The sequence below is a fragment of the Cryptomeria japonica genome, chromosome 6 (assembly GCF_030272615.1).
Source record: "Cryptomeria japonica chromosome 6, Sugi_1.0, whole genome shotgun sequence".
In the NCBI taxonomy this organism is placed as follows: Eukaryota; Viridiplantae; Streptophyta; class Pinopsida; order Cupressales; family Cupressaceae; genus Cryptomeria; species Cryptomeria japonica.
In genome coordinates, this window is record NC_081410.1 from 326,715,626 (window position 1) to 326,731,128 (window position 15,503).

Sequence of the window (15,503 nt, forward strand, 5' to 3'; positions counted from 1 at the left end):
AAAAAAAATCATAAAAAAAAAAAAATTTGAATAATGTCTTGAAAAAATCCCTAAAAAAATGAAAAATGTTTTGAAAAAATCTCTAAAAATCAAATAATGTCCTGAAAAAATCCCTAAAAGTTGAAAAATGTCCTGAGAAAATCCCTAAAAAGTCATATAAAGTCTTGAAAAAATGAACACAAACAAAAAATTTGTAAAAATCAAAAAGCAAAACAAAAAAATAAATAATCCCTTTTGTGCATAAGACAAAGCACTGAGCATACATCCAACGACTCGCAATCACACACTGTGCTTTAATGAAATCATGCGTAAACAAATGAACTCTTTTCACTCAAACTAGACATTCAAACTGATTGCACTTGTCATGTCAATCCATTGCACATTTATTTGTCCTTGGCACACTATCATGGGTCTTATACAGGGTGTGGTATACTCGAAACTAGATTGTGTCCTGTCTTAGACGGGGTACCACATGTCCTGAAACCAGACAGCATGATCGTCCTATCAGCACTTTCAACTTTTGACAATGAAGATCAAGATGTTTGTTTGATTTGTTGGAATTTGTGCATCTTATCTTTTTATTGATTTATCTTTGATCATGTTCCTATGTTGCTCGATGATGTCACTGAGTGATTTAGAGTGACCGGGATGGTTCATGGTCCTTTTCTTTTCTTTTGTGATTGCTATTTGTCTGTGATGTGTCTGTCTTTTGCACAAAGGGTTGTATTTCAGCTCTGGCCTTCAATGCCATGATGCTACGCATCCATTTTGCTACATTAAAATAAAGGTTCTCACCTACAAAGTGCATTACTGAAAGCAAGTTTTTCTTCATCTCTAACTGTCCTCTGTCTCATTTTCTTCTTACTAACATTTCTTCCGTCTGTTTGGATAGTCAGTTTGATCTAGTGCTCCGATTTCCCCAAACACATATGTTGCATCCTGTATCCATTTGGTTAGTACATTTGCATTACATCAAGCATCATATTAAGTATTTTATCCATTTCATATTATCAATGCATCAAAAACACATAAAAAAATATATATCCATACATGTTCCACAATGGTACATCAATAGTGCATAAGTCATCCATACATGGAAAATAACATTAGTTATAACACATTGCATCCCATCATATAGACGCATATCATATCATATATCAACATAATATCGGAGTACAAAATTGGACTGTCTGTCCTAAGTATGGCCCGCAGGCTGACCACAAAATGTCAAACTACATAAATGTCCACTGTCTATCATAAGGAGCACGTGCCTTTGTCACTGGGTGCTCACTCTGTCCTCCTCATCCCTACCATGTCTCATGGATGATGTCCCTCCTGGTCCTGGCTATGGTGGTCTGATAGGTCCACTCACCCCCATGCTACTCAATGACCTCCGAGAGCGTGCCCTGTTCTCTATCCTCGATCGTGTCCGATATGAAGTTGCTCTCTACTCTGGTGGAATGGCACCCTCATATAGTGTCCTCCAATGGCGTATCTCCTCTCTGGTCTCTACCAGCATCTGTGCCATCTCACGTGCACTGACATCCCTAATTGACCCAATGAACTCAGTGACTCTCTGTTCCTCTCGCTGTGCCTGAGCTATTGCTGTATCTCGAGCCACTGTGAGTCCAGCTATCTCCACTCTGAATTGATCTTGCTGTCTCTCTAATGTCACAATGTGATCATGCTGACTCGCTATGGTAGCCCTGCACATCTCCATCTCCTCTATCATAGCTGTCTCTGGCTCTATGGGTATATCCTACAATGCCTCCTGCTCATCATCCCCATCCTCATCTCCATCCTCGTCATCCCCCTTCTCATCTTCATCCTCATCATCCCCCTCATCCTCATCCCCACCCTCATCCTCCTCATCCTCATCATCTCCCTCCTCCTCTCCTGTGAGTGGGAAGTCCTCCTGTCGCCTTGGTACTGGAATATCTGGATCTATCAATGGCACTAGCCGTAGTCATGCAAACCATCTCTCATACTCCTTTGTCATCCTAGCATCTGCCACATCTGATCTCCAATCCCACTATCTCTGCTATAGCTATGAGAAGTCAACATATGCTATGTGTGGCTGAATCATACTCCCCCACTAACTCATCTCTCTGTGAGATCGGGCAAAGTGTGCAGTCCTCCTCGGTACATCTTGCCTCTCTCCAAACTATTGTCTGACTCTCTCTGGCAGGTACATCTCAATCACTCTCTGATGATTCACTGGTTGCCCAATCAGGTACCTCTCCTGTCTACAATACGGAAGCTCATTGCTATCATCTGACCATCTGGGGCAATCATGATATGGCCTCCATATGAACTCTCTTAGTCTGTCTAGCTCATGTCACCAATATAGTATGTATCCAAACGGACCCTGTCTTAGTGCTCCTCCATAGCAGTACACATATGGTCGGTGTGGTACTACCTTTCTCTCTATAATCGATTGACATATGGCTATGTGCTCAAATGCCCATACCTGTAGCAGTGTGACTCCACAGCTCAAAGTCTGAACTCCCTGATATGCTATCTGATGCAGCTAAAAATATAGCATAGCAAGTACACATGGTCCCCATACATACACTGTCCCCTCTGTCGCCATCCACTCTAGCACTCTTCCCCATCCAATAGGGAATCCATGTCCTTGTCTGTCTCCTGCTAGTAGGCATGCTATCACGACTGCTATCACCACATACCGTCGATCATACTTCGATGCCATGGTCTCCCAGCCAATTTCCCTCTCTAGATATCCAGATCACCTGCATCGCACTCAAATAATCTGCACAATGCATCTCTCCCTATCACTGGGTCATACTCTATCATCTCTCCATGAATCAGAATGCGGAGGATACGCCATACATCCTCTAGTGTCACAGTCACCTCTCCAATCGCTAGATGGAAGGAGGAAGCCTCTGAATGCCATCGCTCTGCCAATGCCATAAGCAGTACTGTGTTTTCCCTAATCTCAGGCATGAATGTGATATAGTATATCCCCAGTCCTGCTAATGTATCTCTATCCGTGCTCCTGAGTCTATGTCGTAGCATGAAGCAGTCTGGTCGGTTCTCTCGTGTGATCAACGGATACTGTCGCCTCTGCATCACAATTGGGGCACATTTTGTCAGTTTTAGGGTTTGCTCCTACGGGTTGCATTTCCTCATTTTCATGTCCAAATTAGGGTGTTTCTAAGCTACTCTAACCTATCCTACCCTTATCCCCCCTTTTTGGATCATTTGCCTGCTGTTTTGACCAAAATTAGGGTTTCCATTGCACAATTGCACTTGTGTTATGAGTCCTGTGCCTGTGTCATGTAACCTACACCTGTGTCTCCCTACACAAGTGCAAAAGACATCACACAGGCACAGTATTCACCCTACACAAGTGCAAAAGTCAATTTCTGCATCCCCTGTGGGCCTCGCAATGTCCCGCAAGCAAGTCAAATTCATGAAATTGAAAATATGGGTTTTTGAGATCCATACCGCTGCTCCCGCATCATCTGGTTATCTGAATGTGTGTACATGTTCTTCAAGGTGATCCGCCATTGGAATGTTCACCATCTCTCTGCAAGTGTCCTTTTCTAGAGCAACAAATTCTCCTCTTTGGCTAGTGCAAATGAGCTCTTTTCAACCTCTTTGCCTCATTTATAGATATTTGTCAGTGCATAGATGGACGTGCACTCTCTCCATCTTATGTTGGTTGCGGTCTTTTGTGTCTTTAATTGCTTGTCATTCATGCATCTTGTCTCCGATTGTCAGTCCGTTCGATTCTATCATTTTTATCGATCAATTGGCCTATTTTCTGCATGTTTTCGGCCAATTCCTCGAGGGGGCATGCATATGTCATTGTCATTGTCTGGGGCATTTTCATTATTGTTCTTTGAAACAACGCTTGAAATCGCATTGTCTCAAAGAGGGGCAAAATGTAGACACCTAAAAATGGTCAATGCTTGCGGAATCATACTTTAACATTTGCGCATTGCCTTATTTTAGGGTTTTTGCATCACATTAACATTTCTCTTATGTCACGCACTTGGTTTTTATCATTTGCGAGCATCGAGTCACTCTTCTACATCCTTCATTCATCTCACTCTCAAATTTGGTCTTGTTGACAACACTATCCAGTCATGATTTTGATCGATTTTATCCTATCACATCAATGTGCATGCTCATTTGTCATCATTTTGGACATCATCAATCCTAATTAGGGTTTTGTCCTCTTATCAATCTTATCATCTGGCGATCGATTTGTCATCGATCGTTGTTATGTTCGATCTTGTCATTTTGCGATTAATTTGTCATTGATCGTTGTCATTTTCAATCTTGTCATCTTGCAATCTATTTTGTCATTGATTCTTGTCCTCTTGTCAATTTTGTCATTTTGCGATCAATTTGCCATCGATTGTTGTTTGTCTCAATTATGTCAATTTGGATCAATTAGTCATTGTTCCTCATCAATTGGCGCATTTATCAATCAAATCATTTATCACATTGGTCCTTTGTTAATCCGAATCATGATTGAGTCAATTATCTTTCATCAAGACCTAATTGTCATCTTTGCATTGCTAATTCATCTTGTAGGGTTTCGTGATTTAATCATTTAACCTTGTTTGTCATTTCTCCCTTTAGGATTAATAAATTATTTTTTTATCCTAAGTCTTCTCATCATAATTAAATGTTCATTTAATTGGCTAATTATTCCTCTTTTTGTGAATTAATTAATAAATGACAAATTATTAATTAATTTACTTAATTCTTAATTCCTAATTTCATTTCTCTCCTATTTTTCTCCTAACTTCATGGGAATGACATAGAAATTTTTCATAATTTGCCATAATTGACAATCAATCAATTCTTGACATAGAAATTTGTCATAAATTGTCATGAATTATCAATCAATCAAATTTTGCATAGAAAGTGCATAATTTGTCATAAATTGTCATAATTGACATTTTTGATTTACAATTTCTATTTGAATTAAATCATGCTAATTTGATCATTTCTCCAATTTGTTTATAAATTGGATGAATTTCTTCAATCCCAACTAATGAGAATGAGAATGAGAATAATCACTTTTTCGAATCAATCACGCTTCGAGTACTCTTGAGCAATCATCTTGTCTACTTGCTTTCATATCATGATCATGCACTAGTAGGTGAGATCCACAACAAAACTATTTGGAGAAGAAAGAAGAACAATGGAGCCGCATGAAGGAAGCATTTAGATCTACATTTGGTTTGCATAATCTTTAGTTTTGAATGTTTCATTTTCATGTCTCTATTGAGTGTGTTAGGATTGATCATTGCATTTGAGCTTTTGTGATCGAGCTATGATTAGTATTAATATTACTTGCTTTGATGATTTCCACATTTCCTAGCTACACCTTACATATGTGTAAACCTGCAAACTAAAACAAAACCTACAACAAAGACAAAACTAGAGACCCAAAAGAACACACTGTCATTTAAAAAAATAAAAAGATGCCATCACTAAAACCTGCAATTTCAGATTTCTCCCTTGGAGAAAATCTCTCAAAAAAACTGGAACCCTTACAATTCAGAAGAAATGGGAATATGACGGAGGGGGAAAAAAACCAGAATGTACCAGAGATCGCCATGTGTCCCTTTTTCCCTAATTGCAAAAATATCTCCTCTTCTTCTCATCGAAAGTGCTCTCAAAATATCTGAGATCTATTGAAACTGACTACAAAACTAAATTCCTCATTTTGAGGGCTTTCCAACGGTATATAATAATTTCCATTTTGGGCAAAAAACAACCATTGAGCGAATTAATCTTTTATGCACCTCTATCCTTTAAATTTTTGCCTTTTACACTATAGTTCAAACTTTGCATTTAACTTTAATTTTTCTCCAATTTGCAACCTGCATCCTACCACATGGCAACCTATGATTTTCTCATTGGGTCCACTTTTTTCCACCTCACTCATTTGCCACTTGTCTGCCTCGTCACTGCCACTAGACTGCCACATGTCGGCCATGTCAGCGCCATCTCACTGGGACCCGCCAGCTCACTAGCCACCTAGAGCTGCCAGCTCATCTTTCATTGCTTTGCGATGGGTAACTAGTGAGCATATTCACTTCATGAAACAATGTGCATCATCTGATCTTTCTCAACTTGCAAGCTCTTTAACCTTTTGTTGCTTCACAATGGGTAACTCGCAAGCACCTTTGCTTCGCGAAACAACACGCATCATTGATCTACTGCAAACTTTCTCACCAGTTAACTCATCATTTCTCTGCAAAATTTGTCTCGGGAACCATGCACACATGGGGTCCATCTGGTCATCGACTAGCCTTCTCGGTCACCTAGCACCTTGCATCAAAGGCCTCAAGGATTTGACACTATGATGTGTGTGCCTTTAGTTTTAAATACCAAAATTATTCAATGCCCAGCAAATGTGGGATAATGGCATTATACCTGGCAAGTGCATTTTCTTGGATTTCACATGCAGGGAGGATTTGATCTCTTCTTTGGCGCCTTCCCTAGGGGTTTAAATTCTTCCCTTTTACTTCATGCGTAGGGATGATAACACCTACATATTGAATTTTTTTGAAATTTTAATGCCCCTTTCATTTTTACTGGCAATGCATTTTGGTGAAGGTTTAAATAAATCTTTTCAAAATGCCATTCACAGTATAAACAAATCTTTGGTAGAGGTCTATTTAACACCACGCGAGGGAGGAAAGAGGATGGTTTGCAACTGCCAATGGTATTTTGGTGAAAGTTTAAAACCTCTTTCAATGCCTCCAGCATATTATATGTGGGAAGTTTGGGTTCCACACCTACCAGTTGCAATTTTCTTTGGAAGTTTTCTGACTACCTTCACATGCCACATAGAGAGCTGCCATTGCAATTTGTTTGAAGTTTTAAAATGCCCTTTACATCTAACACAAGCCATGCACCTATCAATTTGCATTAGTTTGAAATTTTAATGCTCTTTTCACCAGCCACGACAGAAGAGATTGGATGGCCTTTTAAACATGCCAATGTAATTTTTTGAAGTTTTAAATACCCTTTTTACCAGTCACATGGGAGGCAAGGAGGAAGACTTGCAGCTTCCATTGCATTTAGTATGGTTTAATTTTAACTTTCAATAGTTTTAGTCACACACTACTGCCTACAGAAGGACATTCATTCATGCAGGAGAGAGGTCTTGGCATCTTAACATGCCTATTGCATTTGCTGGAGTTTGTCTACCTTTTCAACAACCAATTCTAACTCATGGCTGGGAGATGTTGACAAAAGTCATGGAATTGGATTTGTGTCTGGCAAACATGCATTTTGCTAAAGTTTCCATGTCTCTTTTTATTTTTTTTTATGGATGGCAAGGGAAGACTTAGAAAAGGTTCTAGAATCAAGCTTTACACTTGCCAATGCATTTACTTTGAAGGTTTGAGCCATTTTAACATTTTCCAACCATTTGCCTGGGAGAATGCTACCAAAATTTGAAAAATTTGGTTTTATGCCCTTTTAGCTATCAAATAGCTAGGCATCTACTTCAATGTACCATTAATATCCATATTTCTCTTATAACATTCTCTAGCTCCTTCTACATCTCTTAAATCATAAAACACATGATTTAAAATAACAATTAAAACTTTGCCTGAAAAGATGCATGAAGCTACAAGTCAGGTCGGACCCCAAAGTGGTTTCGGCTAAAAAAAATTCATTTTCATGCAATTAACCATTTAAAACACCTCAAGAACCTTGAACATGCCTCTGGAATCGATCGACACCATTTTCTGATTATTAAATGGAGTTTCGCAACTTTCAGGTGCTTGTGCCACATTTTCGCATTTAATCCCAAAGACGTAATTTTCAAACTAGTCAAAACACCTTTCTGGAATTTGCAAACTAATAGACGTGTACTCTGATATACAAAAATGAACTCTGCCAAGTGGTTTATCAAGAGGAATCTCGAGTGAATAAATATTAATGGTCAAAGATGACCAACTGGCTTTGTCAGCACTGCGAACTTGATGAAGTCAATATGCAGGGAACTCATGATGCCTTTCTTAAAAATATCAAAAAATTTCCATAGACCCTCAAATATGAGGCATAGGTACCTTGAAGTACATATCAAAACTTAGAATGCTCAATTCGATTAGGAAGCTAATAGGGTACAAATAGTGCGTTCATGAAAATATCCACTTTAACTGATGTAGCAATGAAAATACGAGACACTAAATAAGGTGGCTCAAGAAACCCTTTTGAAAACTGATTGAACAAATTGGCAGCATCTTCAAATTTGAAACATAGCTTGTCTTTTATATCAACAATAGCTTGAAATAAACATTCTGATATGACACTCACCAGGGCAACTTTTACACATGTGCAAAGCGAGGCTCTAACTAGCTGTCGAAACAGGGACTTGTGCAAACCATAAACTGCAAATGGATTGAGCTTACCAAACTGAGAAAATGGATTCACAGGGACTTGAAATTTTGCGTGTTAACTGACATATATGCATGCAATTCAATACACCTTCAATTTGACCATGACAATCAACTGATCAAAAGATATGGGTGCTCAATGTAGGCTACTTAATAAAATCTGCATTTGCACCTAACATGGACTTTCAACTCACCCCTTAAAATGGGTACCTGATAAATTGATCCAAACTGAATTTTGAGAGTTGCAAAAAAATTCATAGACCAAATGAAAGGTGTACAAAAAGTTTCAAAGCTTTACCTCTTGATGATTAACTGGCTCTATTTTGCATGCCCTCAAAGTAGGCTTATTAGGTTGATTCATTAGGTGGTCATTTGAAAGTGTAGATGCAAAAATTTGAAATGGGCCTCTCAAATTCACCAAATTTAATGAGTCCCAACAGTGGCTCTAACTGGGGATGGTTGATTGCAAAATCAACACAAGAATTCAGAATCTATGGTAGAGCAGACCACCCAAAAAATGGAAAACACTTCTCTTCTCTTCTCAAAAACAAGGCTCCTTATTCTACCCAAACAACAGGGCACTTTATTGAAAACCACACAACTAAAGCAAAGCAACTGTACAAAAATAGAACTTATTTATAAAATGGCTCCCAACCACAAAAGTTGAAAACAACTCTTTCCCTTATCAAAAATTTGATTCTCATCACTTAATAATGTAAACAATCTGAAGAAAACACTAAACATCAGAGAAATGTTTCTATTATGACACACATCTTTCAACATGCTTTTCCAATAAGCATTATATGCATACTCATCATGAACATAATTTTGAACCTTACTTTCATGATCAAGTACTGATACATATCCATTCTTTTGATCATCTACTAAATGCAATAAATCAACATCTTTAATATCCCACTCTTGAAAAAATGAACATACCTCTGGCTCAAGCATATAATCTGAAATAAGGTTTAAACGTTCACTCATCTTTGCATGAAAAAAATCAAGATGGGGTTCAAAAATACTAGCAAGCAACCCATTACAAAAATCTCCATCCTGACACATGTCACTGCTATATGGAATGGTATCAGCATCATGGACTGGTTCATCATATACAACATCCAGCTAATCAATTATTTCTTCATACAAAGGGTTAGAAACCAAATGAAGAATCCCCTTATGAACATTATGACAATGAAGTGGTTGGTCCGTATCTATAAGATATCAACATGAAATAAAACATTATAAAATTTGCTAAAAATACCATCCATCCTATCATCATAATCATTTTCATCAGACAAAGAAGAAATTGAAACTAGGCTAGAACTATCCTCAACATTCCATGTTTCACAACCATAAAATTTCATCCTATGACCATCATTCTGAAAACCAAGATAGTCATACTTATCTTGCCACAAATGATTTTTTCTACCAATAGAACACTCATCATCAGTCAAAGAATAAAGATGAATATCACTGCCATTTACTTCATCTGATGAATATCCAACATGTTCACTTAAATTTTCTGTCATAAAACTATCTGTTAGATCAACATGTTGTTCATCAAATGTATAAGCATTCAGTTCACATTCCTTTTCTAAAGAATTCTCTTCACCATATTGCACAAGGTCTTGATTAATGACTCTAAGGCTCTCCAACATTTGAACCTTCTTGTCCACAACTTCAAGAGCTTTCCTAAGTTCTACAATCTTCTCGAATCGCATTGCACTTTGTTGTTCCATGTGACATTCTTTAAAAAATTGTTCATCAATGTGTGCTATATTTTCATTGCAATCATGTGTATCATTAAGATTTTCTTAATTCACTTTGTGCACAACTTTCATATTAGAAAGATCATCAACATGATTATAAGAAGTGAAATCTAAAAATACTCTTACTTCATCTTCAACACAATTGACATTATCAATATCTAAGTGAGGATCAACCATTGTTTGCACCAAATAACTTTGATTTTCATAGGGAATTAAATTATCACGGTTGCCAACACAAGTATGAACACCAAAACTTTGAACAATATTTCTCACTTGACACTTAGTTGCAGCATTACAAACACTATGACAGCAAATACCGGCAGATACAAGTCTTTTAGTAATGCCATATTTTAAATTTTTCTCTATGTCCATGGTTGTCACAAATGCCTAATGTAATGTCTTTGGCTCTTTATCCCTCAACCTATAACTCATCTTACTTCCAAAGGCATCCAAATAAATCACTAAAGACACTTTGTCATTTAGTTTATACCCTTGTGGGATCTCAGCCAGTGCTTTGGAAAATCTAACATTGAAGGTTGGCACTAACTCACCTTCCTCAACTCTAATCTCCATCAACTTCCTCAGTGCATCATTAAAGTTTATTCTCTTAGAAAATTGCTCAAGAAAAGATGCAACTAATTCTTCCCATGAGGGAATAGAAGCTTCCTGGAAAAATGAGAACCAAATCCTGGCATCCCCTTTCAAGCTCTGCACAAACAACTTCATGGAAATATCCTCATGACAAATATCATAGTCATTCATTAAATCAACAAAGTTTTGCACATGCATTCTTTCTAATTGTAACCGGTCCCCATTAAACAATTGTAGGTGCTTCCTAATGTCACTTGGAATCTGAATTGGGTAACTAGGTATGCCATCAAAGCAAAATGACACATAACCTTTAATAGATAAATTTCTACAACAATCCATTACTAGCTGCAACCTTGCTTGAATACATTCACTATTTTCAACCGATAAAATTTATTTGCAGCTAGAGTTTATCTTCTCTATTATTCAAAATACTTCACCCATGCTTTAACTGAAACTTTTCAAAATAGGAAACATGTGAAGTATGAATTTCTTTTCCTTTTTATGGTGACCTTTTCACCTAATAAGGAAAAAATAATTACCTCAACAATGAGGAATACTGAGAGTAAATTTGTTGCTATTTGGTAAGATCTTTCTAAGATCTTCTAACATTGTACACTGATCTTCATACAAAGTCGCCACCTCCTTCATGGAGGAAAATATCTTCAATAAATTTCTGGGATCTTCAATCCTACAACTCCAAACATTTACTAAATCTTTGTTGTAAGTTCACCAAATCTTTTAAAACTTTTACCACAATGCACACTGGTGCAGAGATCTTTCAGAGTCGCCACTCACTATTGTGAGAATTTATAGAATCATTTATAAAACATGAATAGATCTGCACTTACACAAAGATAAAAGGACAATAGATTTACAACCCTTTTATGACTCTTTCCTCAAATAGACATGACTGGACTAACTGGCTTTAATTTGACAAAAAATTTACATGATTTTCCCCAGTAGAGTCACCGTTTTTGTAATATCCCCAACACTAGGAGAGATGCATTGACCTTCTGTCAAAGCATGCTCAATCAGAGTCCATCTTCTAGACTTCTGCAGTATCCCCTGTCATATAGCAACCTGAGGCAAGATGATCTCAAGGACATTTCTTCTACTCTTGCGTGGTTGTGTGGTTATGATAATGATGAGGATATTACAGCTGTAATGATGGTATTTCTCTTTAAGTGCAGGAAACAAAGGGAACCTGTTGTTCACCAAAACTGGTTAACCCAAGTACACCTACAATTGATCTATGAAATAGCCAATTTCCATCTATGAAAACTTCAGGGCTTGGATAAAATAACAAGGATATGAATCCTCCTACTCTTTAGGCTCTACAAAACCTAGGCGGGTATATCTTTGATGTTTAAAATTAAACCCATTACACACAAGACAACATCAGTAAAAGCATAAAGATCTCATAAAAGGCTCAAAACAATGAGGGTACTGTAGATGGGCTAGATCTATGCTTACAACTCAACAATGTTTTGAATCATGATATGGATGGACACTACCATAGAATCTAAAATGAAAGATATTCTGATTTTGGATTTTAAAATGATCTTCTGACAACCCTTCAATGTTATAAAAGACTACTGCCTTATCTAGGCCACAAAATCATGCATAAAAATGGAAGAGAAATCTCAGATGCAAGTTTCTTTCAACTTTAAATTTTCATTTATCAATGCCTTACATTAATACAATTTTCTGTTTTGTCATAAAATCATGCTTACACATCCAATATACATATTCAACATCATTAATGTTGGGTTTAAGGATTTAAATTCTTCCTTGAAGAATACCCAAAAGACAAACATTACACTCTTAGAGAAGGCTAAAAGAGACAAATCCAAATTATCCTTGACAATATGAAATTGTATGAATTTGAATACATTTTGGAGACAATTTCATGGAAAATCACACATGCCTTGCATATGTGTAAACCTGCAGACTGAAACAAAACCTACAACAAAGACAAACCTAGAGACCCAAACGAACACACTGTCATTTGCAAAAATAAAAAGATGCCATCACTAGAACCTGTAATTTCGGATTTCTCCCTTGGAAAAAATATCTCAAAAAAATTGGAACCCTTACAATTGAGAAGAAATGGGAATATGAAGGAGGGGGAAAAAACTAGAATGCACCAGAGATTGCCATGTGTCCCTTTTTCCCTAATTGCAAAAATATCTCCTCTTCTTCCCATCAAAAATGCTCTCAAAATATCTGAGATCCATTGAAATTGATTGCAAAATTGAATTCCTAATTCTGAGGCCTTTCCAACGATATATAATGCTTGCCATTTCAGGCAAAAATTAACCCCTGAGCGAATTAATCTTTTATGCACCTTTGTCATTTAAATTTTTCCATTTTTATACTATAGTTCAAACTTTACATTTAACTTTAATTTTTCTCCATTTTGCAACCTCCATCCTGCCACGTGGTGACCTGCGATTCGCTCATGGGGTTCACTTTTCGCTACCTCACTCATCTACCACTTGTTCACCTTGTCATCGCCACTGGACTGCCACTTGTCGGCCACGTCAGCACCATCTCACTGAGACCCACCAGCTCACCTACCACTCGGACCAGCCAGCTCATCTTTCCCTGCTTCGTGATAGGTAACTAGCAAGCATCTTTGCTTCACGAAACAATGTGCATCGTCCGATCTTTCTCAATTTGCAAGCTCTTTAACCTTTTGCTCGCTTCACAAAAAACATGCATCGTTGATCTGTTGTGAACTTTCTCAGTAGTTAACTCGCCATTTCTCTACAAAATTTGCCTTGGGAACCATGCACACGTGGGGTCCATCTGGTCACCGGCTAGACTTTTTGGTATCCTCGAGATTCATGCATGTGAGCGTCGGGTCTGTTGGGCACTTAGCCAACACCTTGCATCAAAAGCCTCAAGGCTTTGACACTATGATTGTGTGTGCCTTTAGTTTTAAATACCAAAATTCTTCAATGCCCAGCGAATGTGGGATAATGGCATTATGTCTGGAAGTGCATTTTCTTGGATTTCACATGCAGGGAGGAGCTGATCTCTTCTTTGGCACCTTGCCTGAGGGTTTCAATGTTGCCCTTTTACTTCATGTGCAGGGATGATAACACCTGCAGATTACAATTTGTTGAAATTTTAATGCCCTTTTCATTTTTACTGGCAATACATTTTGGTGAAGGTTTCAATAAATCTTTTCAAAACGCCATTCACAGTAAAAAGAAATCTTTGGCAGAGGTCTGTTTAACACCATACGAGGGAGGAAAGAGGATGGTTTGCAGCTGCCAATGGCATTTTGGTGAAATTTTAAAACCTCTTTCAATGCCTCCAGCATATTATATGTGGGAAGTTTGGTATCCACACCTGCCAGTTGCAATTTTCTTTGGAAGTTTTCTGATTGCCTTCACATGCCACGTAGAGAGCTGTCATTGCAATTTGTTTGATGTTTTAAAATGCCCTTTTCATCTAATGCAGGCCATGCACCTGTCAATTTGCATTAGTTTGAAAGTTTAATGCTCTTTTCACCAGCCACGACAAAGGAGATTGGATGGCCTTTTAAACATGCCAATGCAATTTTTTGAAGTCTTAAAAACCCTTTTTACCAGTCAATGGGAGGCAAGGAGGAAGATTTGTAGCTTCCATTGCATTTAGTATGGTTTAATTTTAACTTTCAACAGTCTTAGTCACACAGTACTGCCTGCAAGAGGACATTCATTCATGCAGGAGAGAGGTCTTGGCATCTTAACATGCTTATTGCATTTGCTGGACTTTCTCTACCTTTTCAATAGCCAATTCTAACTCATGGCTGGGAGATGCTGACAAAAGTCATGGAATTGGATTTATGCCTGGCAAACATGCATTCTGCTGAAGTTTCCATGTCTCTTTTCATTTTTTTTAATGGCTAGCAAGGGAGTACTTAGAAAAGGTTTTGGAATCAAACTTTACACCTACCAATGCATTTACTTTGAAGGTTTGAGCCATTTTAACATTTTCCAACCATTTGCCTGGGAGAATGATACCAAAATTCAAAAACTTTGGTTTTACACCCTTTCAGCTATCAAATAGCCAGGCATTGCTTCAATGTACCATTAATGTCTATATTTCTCTTATAAAATTCTCTAGCTCCTTCTATATCTCTTAAATCATAAAACACATGATTTAAAATAACAATTAAAACTTTGCCTGAAAAGATGCATGAAGCTACAAGTCAGGTCGGGCCCCCAAGTGGGTTCGGCTAAAAAAAAATTCATTTTCATGCAACTGACCATTGAAAACACCTTAGGAACCTTGAACATGCCTCTGGAATCGATCGGCACCATTTTATGATCATTAAACGGAGTTTTGCAACTTTAAGCCTCTTACGCCACATTTTCGCATTTAATCCCAATGACGTAATTTTCAAACTAGTCAAAACACCTTTTTGGACTTTGAAAACTAACAGGCATATACTCTAATATATAAACATGAACTCTGCCAAGTGGTTTCTCAAGATGAATCCTGAGTGAAGAAATATTAATGGTCAAAGCTGACCATTTGGCTTTGTCAGCACTGCGAACCTAATGAAGTTAATGTGCAGGGAACTCATGATGCCTTTCTTAAAAATATCAAATGATCTCCGTAGACCCTCAAATTTGAGGCATAGGTACCTTGAAGTACAGATCAAAACTTAGAATTATTAGTTTGACTAGAAAGATGATAGGGTACATATAGTGTGCTCATGAAAATAGCCACTTTAATTGATGTA